The sequence below is a fragment of the Amblyomma maculatum genome, chromosome 1 (genome assembly GCF_055883805.1).
Source record: "Amblyomma maculatum isolate TAMU_Amacu chromosome 1, ASM5588380v1, whole genome shotgun sequence".
NCBI classification, from domain to species: Eukaryota; Metazoa; Arthropoda; class Arachnida; order Ixodida; family Ixodidae; genus Amblyomma; species Amblyomma maculatum.
The window spans coordinates 180,841,905-180,855,818 of record NC_139344.1 but is presented as its reverse complement, the minus strand read 5'-3'; the positions used below and the strand labels follow the sequence as shown (position 1 = coordinate 180,855,818).

The window sequence follows — 13,914 nt, the reverse complement described above, 5'->3', positions numbered from 1 at the left end:
CACCCCAGCAGATCACCGCTAAAAAATTAAACAACCGTGCAATAAAGTATTACATACTGCTTATCACGGTGCAGCGCGCACACACAGGATGAGGAAGCGCCGCAGAAAAGTGTAAATCACAACTACACAGTCCCCAGTAAAATTGAGAGACAACCGCAAAAAGTCCACTGTAAAAGTTACATGAATCTGCGGCAAACGTGACGTTCTTCACAAGATAGAAAAAAGAAAAAACATTATTACAATACCGGTCCGGATCTGTGTACAAAACAAATGCACATTGTAGAATTGAGGTAACTATAATCTCTAATATCTTCACAAGTGAATAATTCCAGTTGGATATCATACTCCAGCTTTAGTGTATATGAATCTCAAGGCTGCCAGTCCGAAGCATACATGGCAAAATTACATTTGGAAAGGAATTAAATTACTAATTACTTAGCTGAAATTCGCAGAAAAGTAATTAAATTACATTACTCATTACTACTCCCAAAAAGTAATGAAATTACATTACAATTACTTCTACTGAGTAATTAAATTACTTTTAAATTATTTTCTAGTTTCCAACCATGCAAAAACTAAGCAAAGCTAGTAAGCAAAACAACTTGTTCTCCAGACGCGAAACACCCACATTCTTTCGTCTTCCCGCCAAATTCCGTCCAGGAGAGCTATTCCTTCTCTCTCTCCTACAGTACGTGCGATTACAAAAACAAGACTACCACAAAAAAAAAAAAATAAAAAAAAAACATGGTCGAACGGTCTTGAAATGACCGGCGAACCCAGCGTCTTGCTGGCCCGGAGCTGTCTCCGCCATTTGAAGCGCCCGAGAAGCTAGGTTATTTATTGCTTCCGCAGTCATAAGAATCGATGTCGGCACATTTGTGCTCACTGCTCAGCTCAAGCCACGGTGCCTCACGTCATGGACCCTTCTGCCTATCTCCCCCAACCCCAATCCTCCTTCGCCCCGTGGTGTTGAGTGTAACCAGGCACCACGGTGTCCTAGCCGACGCAACAGGGAGTGCCGGTACGCCGCGCTCCAAACTAGTTTTCAGCTGCAGCCTTCTTGCACCATCTCTCTAGCATTCCCTTGGCGCCTTGTATCCTGCTGCTTGGAGAATGGTTGAGGTCTCAGACGCACTGTTCTGCACAACTCTGTCCCCTTTTGCCGATCCGTTACGCTGGCTTCGCTGGCCGCACGCCGTTCCTGCTTTCGCGGCACTCTACTTCGTCGTCTATTGAAGGAGTAGTGGCGCATTTTAGTAAAAGTAATTTCGAAAGGAATTAATTCCTTTTGCTGCGAAATTACTGCCAAAATGTAATTCATTACATTACAAAATTACCAACCTGAAAAAGGAATTCATTACATTACAAATTACCGAGAAAAGTAATTAAATTACAGTAATTCCATTACTATAATTCAATTACTGCCATGTATGGTCCGAAGCACTGCTCGAGCTGGGGCACAAGCCCTTTACGGTACAGACCTTCCCATTGAGCGAGGTCGAAACGCCTTCTCTCTGAACTGCTGAAAAGCCGCTTCCGCTGCGGCTTCCACCGTGCTAGCGCCAAGCGCCAAAAACAGTCCAGCGAGCAATATGGCGGCGACCAGTGACCGCTTATTGGAAAGCTGTACACCCACACAGTCATTCGATCACGACCCCTTCAGGCCGTCACCTTTGTCTGGAAACGACATCCCCCTGCTGCGGTAGCTGAGCCCGGGTTCAATCACGAGCAGGTATAGCGTTGAGACTGATATACGCCAGGCATCTGCGTGCTGTACGATGCCAGTGCACGTTGAAGAACCCCAGCACGTCAAAATTTCCGGAGCCCTCCACTGCGGTGTTTTTCACATCCACGTGTCGCCTTGTGACTTTCAACCCAACACCAAACTCAAGGGAACTCAAACAGGCTTTGCAACTCGCTTCGATTTTGTTTGGTTTGTTTTGTGGGGTTTAACGTTCCCAAAGTGACTCAGGCTATGAAAGGTGCCGTAGTGGAGGGCTCCGGATAATTTCGACCACCTGGAGTCCTTTAGCGTGCGCTGACATCGCACAGCGCACGAACGCCTCGCTCTCCGCTCTTTCAAAGCGCGGTGGACAAGACTGAACCCTGGTCCTCCGGCTCAGTACAGGCCAACGCCGATTTTAAGCAAGATGCGGTGGCGATGCTGTCGCCCGGTTGGGCCGACTGGAAGTAGAAAGTAGGCTCAGCGCGCATAGGAATATATGGGAAGAAAAGTTTTCAAGGGGCCGACCATCCCCTCGGAGTTTCTTCCAATCGCGCAAGTTCCTAGAGTAGTCCGACATGCTGTCGCGCACGCTACATTCCTTCGCAAATGCCGCTGTTCAAACGATATATAAACTCTCACACTGAACACAGATCTACGGACAGTTCGACAAACCGCGCACAGTAGCAGACGACCAACACCGCATTTATATACAAACAGCAGCGTTCGCGGACGCCTAACTAGGCGTCGGTATCGTCTGAAACAATATGCAATGCTGTTTCGTGTGCTTTCCATGGAGCTAAGTTGTTTAACACAGTAAATTTGCGCATGCGGTGGCATGTCGGACTAAGTGAGCAGCCCTTCGGAGGAGCACAAAGCGCGGAGGGCAGCGAGCGTTTCGGAAGCTACGTCCGGCTTCACTGTTCATTGGAGCGTTTTGGAAATCTTCGAAATTACGTAGCACAGTTTGTCACACTGTTCTTCACAGCCCCCGCCAACATTTAACGAACGGCTGGCGCCGCAGGTGCCCTGCAGAGCCAAACACTTATTTCGGTAAGTTTTGCTTACACGTGTTTCTATGACTCGAGGTCCCGACTCGGAGACCTGCTTTGAAAAACTCCGTTTCCATGTATTCCTATGGGCGATAAACCTGCTTTTCACTACCAGTGTGCTGCGGAGTCCGCGAGCGCCCCCCCGCCCCCTGTGTTTGCAAACACGGTGCTGAACTAGCTCAGCCACAACGGCCCGTTTCAAGTAAAATCATGTATGCTCTCTACGAAAGGTCAGAGCTCACTTCACCTATTCTAGAGCCCTTATTTAGAGTATAATGAACTGGTAGCAATTTTCATAAAATCGACACCGCGAAACAGCCATACGAAGGATCGGCGCGCGCGGGACCATGTCGTTTGCTCCGTTGCGCAAGAGGTTCGCCGGTATGCCGAGAGGTCACAGTTTTGCTGTAAAAATATACCTTGGAGATCTGTTCCACGGTCGCTAGTGAATAGCGCTTAAGTGCAACTGCGCGATTTTTCAGATGCGAGTCAGAAATGCGAACGTGGGAACAGGATCTGCCGTGAAACGCTTGCAGCACCACGAGGGTGTTATACCAGGCAGCGAGCCTACATCGCCTAATTTTACTCGCAAGATAAACGGTTAGCAATACAAGGCTAGCGGGTGCATTTCCAGTGCGAAGGTTTGGATACTACTGTTTCTATAATGGCACGGAAGGCCTTACCAGACATGTTCGTATTTCGATGCGGCACCTTGTTATCCGCAGAGTTCGGGGGAAGGGGGGGGGGGGGGGGGGCGATACAAAGATTGCATTGTTATCCTGCTTTCAGTTCTCTATTGGCTTACTGCCCTACGCCGTCACTTGGATCAGGCCGACGGGCAAGTGTTAAGAATCGAATGAAATCTGATGACAATAATTATATCACTTGTAACATTCATTACATTATTTCCAAACAATCCTTGCGAAAAAAAAAAAAAAAAAAAAAAAAACAAGCCTTGGTTAGCTACTCCAGAGAACAGTGTGCCGAACAAGGCAACTTTGTTCCGCTTTCAACTTGCAGACACGATGGAAATTTTAACCATTCTTTTACGAAGCACAATAAAACTATAAAATGGGTAAAGGGTTTAACTACTGCTTTTCCGGCCGGTTTTCTGCGCAAGCAGCATCAGAGCCGCTGGACCTTGCTTACCTGCCATGCTAAATACGAAGACCGGCGCTACCGTGCAGTTCTCTTATTCGCCTGATGACCAACGATGACCACTAGCTTATTGAATCCTCTCCGAGGCACTCATGCACTGCTTTGCCTGTCGTCGGTCTCTTTCAATCCTCAAAAAGCGAGAGCGCAACCACCAACGAGCCAGAGTGAGATTTCATAACAAGTGTAATTCCGGAAGGGGTCCTCTGTTTCCTGCTTAGCACCACCATGCTGGATTGCAATTTAGGCGCTCACTCGCAACTGAACCTCTATTAGAAAGAAAACGAGAGTATATATATATGCCTGAAAAGGCGAGCACGTTGCACTGCTAAATGAAAACGCGGGGACGATTCGTTTCTCCATACGTCTAGCAACAGACAGAACTGCTCTAAACCTTACACGAGGCACTTAGAAACACACGCACGATGAAACGGCAGCACACAGGATGAAACCGGCAGCAGCCTTGGCCTCCGGAGCTGACACAAAGTGACGTAACGTTATGACGCTGACGTGGCTACCGCAGCCAAGTGTGACATACACTACGGTGAGGCTGCCCAAAAGTAATAAAAAATAATAAGCCTCTGGCCATTGTCACAGGAAACAGAACAGTAAACACATCATTCTTGCGACGCGCGAACGAAACAGGACATGGGACGAGCATAATAAAATCACCCAACCTCGGCAGCTTGCCTTCGCCGGAGGTACTCGAGTAAAACTTGTTTCGGGGCTAGTTGGACTTAGGTAACAGGCTAGATGCTTACAGGGTGACGCGCTACTGGTTATTGTATTGAAAGACACAGGAACGCCCATCAGCTGCAATAAACGTCAGAAACGCGCACTGGGCCATAAAGGTGATAAAGTGGGAACTCGTCTAACGAGAATGTAGGGCAAAAAGATTAAAAGACAGATTTATATAGAAGAGCAATGTGTCTCGCGATGTAAAGAGCCAAAGTAACATGTCTGAACGGACGAAGTTGAAAAAAACTGAAGCTAAATTAAAAGATCATAATCAAAAAATCCTTAAGCTAACTTCAACCCACCTTGGATAAAAACTAGATGTACGTGTTCATTTTTCAGTTAAAATATTTTCAATAAGACTACTTCAGTCTAAGGCACAGTTTCCACGGATGTCATATGCAAAGGCTTTTTGGATATGGGCTGCCATCTTTCGGCTCAACATACTGAAATCTATCGGCAAACAGTTTCAATACGGTGACGTCAATGCTTTCACCATCACACCAAAAACAGTATCGGGAGTTCCACAGGGAGCATTTCAGGCTCTCTATTATTTATACATTACTGAAATTGTACACAAGTGCCCGGATAATGAGTTCGTTATATACGCCGACGGACCGGGTGCCCTGGTATCATCACGTTCTCAATTACTAAAGCGTATATATATATATATATATATATATATATATATATATATATATATATATATATATATATATATATATATATATATATACACACACTCGGATTTCTTGCAGTCACTAACAAATTAACTTGAACAAGGCAAGAGTAGTCGTTTTCGACCAAAAGGACTACAGATATTGTTACAAGGGAGCACGGCATTTCGATCTGCGACCATTTAAGGCACTATACTGGTTTATTTTAATTCAACTTAAAAGTACGATGATCATATAACATCTTTAATTTAAAGTAAATTAAGCTGCATAACCGTAATATTAAATAGCAATCGCTATGAAATCCCAAAAAGAGGTACTAATCGTCTACAACCCTTTCTTTGTTTCCCACCTGAACGACTCCAATTTAGTCTGGGGAAAAGCAACAAACAAGCATTGCTGAAGCTCCCAAGGCTATAGAAAAAAAAAATATTACGAATCACTAAAAATTCTGATGACACAGCACAGACTTCACAAGTTTTTGCATGCACATTTACTGGAAGCAAACAGCGTACAAGGTCCTCATATAAGATGAACCAAAATTATAAAAAAAAAAAAAAAAAAATAAGGACAGCACTCTTCGCAGCCAATGTCGAATGAGTGTTGTTAGGTCCCATGTAAGGTACCTGCCGTTCTTCTTCTTTTTTTTTTTTTAGTTTGAGCTGCAACAAAAAAAAAAATTGACACTGTGCGTTATATCTTTCATCCCACATCTTAGAGAACAGCGACGTTTTTTTTAGGGCTAGTTAATGTTTTCAAAGTGGAATCGTTTTTAACGCAACACACAAGGGGGACAAGAAAGCCGCTGCGTTGTCCCCCTTGTGTGTTGCGCCGCTAAAAATGATTCCATTTAGAAAAATCCTAATTTTCCGAAGCACGCGTAAGCGTTCAAGCATGAAGGAAAAGCGATGCACAAACAGATTTGTAGCAGGCCAACTCGTGCAGAACTGGCCTCTTTCAAGAGTAAGCACGCTACTCGCGCACGTTCTCAATGAAAAGAGTGAGTCGGATGACCGGCCCGCAGAAACAATTATGGGGACTCAGTCTATGCGAGGCTTGGGGGAGGGGGCTCCGGAAATTTCGCCCACCTGGGGTTCACCTTAGCCAGCGCAAACATCACACAGCGCACGGACGCCTTGCTTTACGCCTCCATCGAAAAGCAGCCACCACAGCCGGGATTTGATCCCGCATCCTTGGAAACACTGGTCGAACGCCCTAACCCCTGCACCCCGCGCCGGAGCAGGGAGTTGAATGCAAGTCAGAAGTGAAGTGCATTTATTTGGCTGACCTATGGTAGCTCTCCGAGCTGTTTACCTCCGCAGTCGATACACGCACATCTCGCCTACGTGTTTGTTGCGACGCCGTTGCTCGTAACGAAACGAGTGAAAGTGCGTGTTTTTTCTTTTTTTTTTTTTTTTCCAATACCTTCAACTCAAACGCAGGGACAGACCGGCCACCCGCTGGAAACGGACAATGCTGCGGCAGGTCTATGCTTAGCGATAAATGTGCATGTTTAGCGATAAAATGTGCGCTACGCCCAGCTGCAAGTGACGGCGCTGCATCTCTTTCATTTCGCAAGCATTCCGCACTCGCAGCTATATACATACTCCAATTCGGATCCATCTTTCTCGCAACAAATCGACCGAACGACGGCACACTTGGATGATCCCCGCACAGCAGTCACGCTCTTCACACGTCCACTGGTCATGGGCCTCGAGAAAAACCTTCAGCTTAAGGAAAACTGGTAAATGGTTGAAGGAAAACTGGTAAATGGTTGAAAAATAATTCGTGAAGTACCAGGCAGCTATAGCTGGCATCGGAAGCCGTATCCGTCCCGCCGCGTAGCATACGTACAGTCTTTGTCAAAAATATACGACCCATGGGATTCGCCTCTAAGCCCTAGGCTCCTTGAAGGTCCGTTCGATTCACCTACACTACGCGAACTGGTGAATTCAAAAACTGGTTCACGTGGTGCAGCACTTTGCCATTCGTTTCAGCAATCCAACATGGCACCACCCTCTGCACGACGCCGTTCGTTTCAATAAGTGCAGAAGTTCAGCAAAACTGTGCACCACCTCAGTTCCGAACGGTGCTGCCGCCGCGTGAAAGCACACAGCTTGCGCGACTAGGCTTGCGTGTTGCGATAAACAGTGAAGCGCCCTAGTTGTTCCCCTCGTTAACGAAGAGTTCGCCAAAGAAACGACGACGCGTACTTCAAACCGTGTCTAGCAAGTAGGCACGTGCATGCGTTGATGCATGGTCAATCAGTAAAATGTGTGCGCTTCGTGCCATGGTGCACATGCATTGAGGCTGGTTCGTGTCAACGCTTCATCGCGACGTGCTATTTGAACATTAATCTTATGTTGGCGCTGGATGCATCAGCGTGTGTCTACTTCTTGTGAGTTCGCGTAGCCGTTACCTTGGCGAACTCGATCGTGTTCTCGTTGACAAGTGCCGTTCATTACAACGCGGCTAGGTAACGGCAAAACTTCGTTGTGCTATTCGAAAATTCCTTAAGGTTGAAACGAGTTGTACACAGCCGACCACAGCTTGCCAGCAGACCTGCACTCTACCATTCGTTTAGGAAGGTGCCGATGCTGCACCCGAACTGCTGGAACTGGCACCGTCGCAGAGCTTCACGGAACTGGTGTAGAGAGTGCAGCTGAATCGAACGAACCTATAGGCCAGCCATAGAACAGTGAGGACGAGATTTCGAACGCTGGAGATGCCAACCAGTCCAGTTTATGTGGACCATATATTTTTTATGAAGACTGCACATGTCCACACTGCCATACATTTCCACCTTGGACTGGTAGCGAACGCGCGTAGGTTGGTTGGTTTGTGTTAACGTCCCAAAGCGACTCAGGCTATGAGAGACGCCGTAGTGGAGGACTCCGGAAACCGAACGCGCGTAGGTCGCGCAGAGAGTCGAAATGCAGTCCGCAAACCCGTCCGGCGTTCCCCACTGAGTCGAGCGGGTAAGAACTGGAACGAACGGGCCCGAGCGCTAGCGCCTAGCTAGCCCACCATGATCGAGGGTCAGTATACCCGGCAATGGTGAACATCCGGCGGAAGCGGCTGCGTGACGTCACATGAAAACTATGGCGCCAACACAATTCTCGTCTCTTTTTATGATAGAAAAAAAAAAAAAAGAAAAACTTCTTTCACACGAAAAATTAAGAACCGCAGCAGACACAGGATAGAGGGAGGCGACGATGGCGGGCTGTACTTGCAACTGAAATTTCATTGAAAACATGGCTTCCACGTGCACGCGGTTGTCTTTTGGTTCATCATCTTTTCTTACCCGATTGTAAGATCACATGTGCCACCTGGTTATAAAAGCCATCAATGTTTTCAATAAAAGGCCCCGTGTCGTCGCCTCCCACTGTCCTGTGTCTGCTGCGGTTTTTAATTTTCCAATGTCTCGCCAACTGGCCTACCTATCTACCCTCCTAAACTTCTTTCACTTCGCAAGCAAAACTGTCGCGGCGTTTCTTCAAGAAAAGGCCTGCACGAACGCAGTTCGCAACACGTTAGAACTTGTTCCATTTTCGATCGAGAGTCCATGCTCTCTCAAACGGTTATTCAGACAGCGCCCCGTTTAACCAATGACATGAGAGGGGGATCTGATAAATAACGCTTTCTTTGCAGTCTACGAACTTGTAGGCATGTTTTGTTCCGCTAGTTTGGCACTTTTTTCCGTCAGTACTGATACGAGAACATAACGCGTCCAGCTTACAGGAAACAAAAACTACCACTGGGACAAGGGCTAGTTGGTGAGGGGCCGTCTTACCGAACAGCGCAATTAAAGGACGGGAAAAGAAAGACAGCAGCGCTCGTCCTGCTGTCGTCGTTCCTGTCCCGTCTTTTGCGCTATTTCTTAAAATGATACCACTGAGACTTTTTACTTATAGGCTTTTTTTAGATTGCGAGTTACTCGGTGGAAGCAGAAAACTTCTGGCCTAAATATTAAAGCGAAAGCCTTTACAGGCTCATGAGTGTTCACCCACGAGAAGTGTCACACTTCGTCGCAAGATTTCGCGGGATACCGCGATTGTGACATAATCATCTGGTGACGTCATCGACCACGACCGGACGTGACGTCATGACCGAAAGTGAGCGATTTCACCAGGCGATTCACGCATATACGAAGCTGACCCTGCCGGGCGTCAAATCCAGGCGTCCGTGCTGCGCCTTTCATTTGATGCTTCCCCGAACGCCGAACCACACTGCACACAGAAGCAGTTAAACAGGAATCAGCGACGTTTCTTACCTGTACTCACCTATGGGGCTGAAACGTGGAGGCTAACCAAGAGGGTTTTTAAGTTGAGGACAAGCTCAGAGGGCTATGGAACGAAAAATGGTAGGGGTAACATTAAGAGATAGAAAGCGTGCAGAGTGGGTCAGAGAAATAACTCAAGTTGCCGACATTCTAGTGGAAATTAAGAAGAAGAAATGGGCATGGGCAGGACATGCAGTGCGAAGAGGGGATAACCGATGGTCGCTTAGGGTACCAAACTGGATTCCAAGGGAAGGAAAGCGTAGCAGGGGGCGGCAGAAAGTTAGGTGGGCGGATGAGGTTAAGAAGTTCGCAGGGGTCAAGTGGATGCAGCTAGCACAGAACCGGGTTAAGTGGAGAAATATGGGAGAGGCCTTCGCCCTGCAGCGGGTATAGTCAGGCTGATGATGAGCGGCGTTTCAAGCAAGGCTTGGCCTCATCGCACTTAATGGCCGCTTTCAGGCCTGATGTGGCAAGGGGCCTCGGTAAAGCGCCGCTCCTGAAGGTGTTCTCGATCCGCGAAGAACCCTGTGAGATGTTCGGAAGCGCAGCACAGTGCGTCCTCCAACAGTCCACGCAGCTACCACCGCGAGTTCCAGCAGCAGCGCGGAGGAGACGTAACGAGCGGGCCCCGTTTTACCGTTCATTTCGCAGCACCAAACCTCGGGGGAGCGGCCTAATCGGGCACGCTGTCTTGCATAACGGAACAAGCGGCCGCGCGGCAACAGGAAAACGCGGTCACGGAGCGCAGCAGTGCTGGGCGCTCCACGAGGATGGCGCCAACGATGGCGGTCACCTGCCGCTCATCAACTGTACCTCTACGTATGAGGCATTCGCTGCAGTCTCCTGCAATCGACTGTCCTGCTTGATTCATCTAGGACCTCGTGCCCTAACACATGTCATCCTGGAAGAACCACCGAAGACAGGCCAGCCAGCGAAAAATCAGGCAGAGAAATGAAATCGCGCTGCAACAACAGAGCAAAAATAAAGGCAACCAGCGGTGACGTTGTTCCGGGTACTTTTAGCCGCGATCACATCGGACCCACTGCGGCAGTGCCCCCTTTCGCTGGCCCCATCCAGAACAACTACAGCAACGCGGCAGGCATGATGTCTGCGGGAGCCTATGCACAATCCCAGGAATGTTTAAGCGCCCAGCGGCGTCCCTTCATTACGTTTGCTCGACGTGGCACGTCTGAGAAACAAACCGCAGTATGAACCGCGATACAAGCGTTGGAAGGTTTCGGGATAGCTACGTGAGAACACTGATTCGTGGTGCACGTCCCAGACACCGCGTCCTGAAACAGCGTGAACCATACTGGCCACCTCAAGGGCAGACGGTACTTGCAACGTCGAAAGCACGTATCGGGGTTAAGTTCCGATATTCAGCAGAGCCCCGCCACAGCCGACGCTGACTGAAGCGGCTGCTCGAAGTGTCGTTCGCTGACAAGGTCGACTAATCACACGTGCAGGAGACGATAGGTTCGAATCAAGAAAGAAGCGGTTGCAGACCTGCACGTAAACATTATTCAGCATCCATCTACGCTTCAAACTACCGCGATTAAAACAGTATCAAACAATAGCACAAAACGAATTTTCAAGATGTGCCGCCGCGCACAGTCGGCTACTGAACGGGCAACAAGTTGCAATCACGCCTATTCACGCAGCCGATTCCAACAATGCAACCGTTGCTTTTTATCCGATCGCACACCTAACTACTTACGAGCCCCTTTCGTACACTAACGCGCGAATGCATCTTCTCTAAAGGTGGCTTGCCGAAACACATAGAACTTCAAAGAGCGAATACAACGCCAGTGCTCCGAGATCAGATAAGATGACAAAACGAAACATCAATCGGCATGGCCTTTGACTTAAAAGGGAGTACAACAAACCCGCACACAGGAGCGAAAGTAGCAGTAAGTAGCACGCGCATGCGGGTCAAAACGTATGCTCAGAATTCAATATCCGCACCAGAACAAGCAACTAAAAGCATTTTGCCGCAATAGAACTCAACCATCCTTGGCCACTTGATGCCTATGCGGCAACCGCTTTGATTTATTGAAATACCAAAACGATCACGGCAGCTTATTTCAGAGCACCAGAGCAATATCATGCGAGAATACCAGAGCAGATGATAACATGCTGTCTGAGCGCTAAAAACACCCAGTAGTGTAGGCAGCCCCGTTTACCTTCCCAGTTATTCATAGGGTGAGAAAAGGAAAGAAAAAAGAAAAGGCAATACGCTCTACCCGGGCGGAAATGCCTGCCCCGAGTTTGGGTTTTCCTCTGTTCTGGTTTCCGTTTCACACAAGACATATCTAGGTGCCCACAAAACTGGGTGAAACATTATCTCACCGATATCACGTAAAGCTCGGCCCCTAGAATAAGCACACCAAGGGAAAAACATACCAGTGACAAGGGCGGTCTAGCCGGTGTCTGCTTGAGTGAGGTAACTTCACGGAGCTTGCTCCTCGGAGACTTGCATAATTGAGCGTTCTCGCTCTGCTGCCGCTACCTTGCACCCTATCACCTTCCTTATAAAAACGGTCAACAAAGTGCGTGACAATCACGCCCTGCAGCAGGCGCTAAGGTGGCCGGAAGAAGCCAACTCAATACCTGTCGTACGACCACCTGTGGCCAGGAGGCACGTATTTCCCCCAACTGCCACCACGGAACTTTTCAAAGGCTTCTCTAACAACCTCGAAACGTTTTCTTTTCTTTCATACAACACAATATTACTACAGCCAGCTGATAGCGCGTTCTCATCAGAAGACATGCTACAACTTAATACATTCTAAAATTACTTTTCAATCAAGTTAAAAACTTTGTTTTCTTTCCCCCTCCTCATCCATGAGACTTACCGAAGAGATGCTGGCGTTTGTTTCTTTTTGTTAGGGTTAGCAACTGAGGTCGTACTTGACACAGGGAGACTTTCAAAGCTTGCAGAAACACTGTCACACACTTCCGACGCCGTTCCGTTAGCGAAAACCGCTTGGCGCAACTCTTGCGACAACTTTGACACCCGGCTGGCCCAAACTCACAAGGAAACGACTGACGGAGCGGCGCGAGCACCCTGCCGCATCGACCACCGACTCATACAGTACCGAAAAATGCTAGCGGCGCCATCTTGACGGCGGTGTCATCTGGCGGTGGTTGAGCAGACGAGAGACGCGCGCAGCTGTGTCGTCTGCTACCGCAACGCGGCGTCTGCTAGCGCCGTAGCTCGCCGTAGCGGGCGTGCCGAACACCGCATCAACTCGTAAATCTTTCAAAACCATTCGAAAACAGCACGCCCACAATACGACCTTTTTGTCATTTATGATACTAAATGGGTGATGAAATTATCCAGAACTATTTCCAAATTATTTTTTTTTTCTAACAGCCCCTGGTTGAAGGTGTTTTCACAGCCGAAACAGCTCTTCATGTTACATCGCCGCATGGTAAAGGAACGTAAGTGGGTGCTGGTATGGCTACGCCAATAAAATTATGCTTGTTCTTATTACCAGAACGGCATATAAAAAAAAAACATCCATGCACTAAAATCGATGCATGTGATGAATATGTGCACTACCAGCCTAGAGGCCATACACAGTCGTTGGGTGGAGGTAATTTTGAAGCATCCATGACGTTGGCTACCCATACAGGCCGCTCTGGCAGCAGTTATTGTGGGTGCAGTAGTTCTAAAACGCTCAATGGCAGTTTTAACTCTCATAAAACCCTAGCACGCTTGTTTCCGGCATATACAGAGCGTGCCCAATGAAACGAATTGTGAGAAAGAAAGTACGAGTCATGGAGCCATGGTACAAAGTGTTTTCGATCCAAGTGTACATACTTGTCAGTGCTAGTGGAGCTAATCTGCAAGTTATAGCCATACAACACTTTGGTCCGTCTGCAATCCATAAAATACATAAGACGCGAAGGCTTCCTGAAGAACTACAAACGAATGCTTATTTCTCATTTCTTACGTGGGGTTTGAAAGAATACGCTCGTGTCGCCGTTGGCCAACTGTTTTAGACTGTATAATGAAGTTTTCCAAAGGCTACCTAAAGCTGACTTGGCTCTACGCTGGCTCTACCATATCACTATTAGTCCGACTAACAGGGATCAATCGGCAACTTTGGGCCAAGCTCGCGGGCCAAGGTTACAACTTGGTTAATGCTGGTCTATTCCAGTGCAACCTAAGCTTTAAAATGGTCCAATGATAAGTTACTTTTGCCCTAGTGAGTACACTGAAATGGCAGCTGGGCAAAACTATATATAGAAAATATTTACGAAGCCTAATTAGGAATTTAAAATTTT

General features: G+C 47.8%; 1 protein-coding gene across 7 annotated transcripts in view; it reads right to left on the bottom strand.

Moving 5' to 3' along the window:
• MYPT-75D (Myosin phosphatase targeting subunit 75D) overlaps window positions 1–12,753 on the bottom strand; it is a 218,730-nt gene extending 205,977 nt beyond the window's left edge. For 4 of the 7 annotated variants that reach the window (XM_084589721.1, XM_084589718.1, XM_084589719.1 and 1 more), the window contains exon 1: window positions 12,477–12,753. The gene's annotated coding sequence lies outside the window, so the exon portion shown is untranslated. The remainder of the gene's footprint in view (window positions 1–12,476) is intronic. The other 3 variants (XM_084589717.1, XM_084589716.1, XM_084589720.1) reach the window with 1 other exon arrangement.
• Between the last annotated feature and the right edge of the window lie 1,161 nt (window positions 12,754–13,914).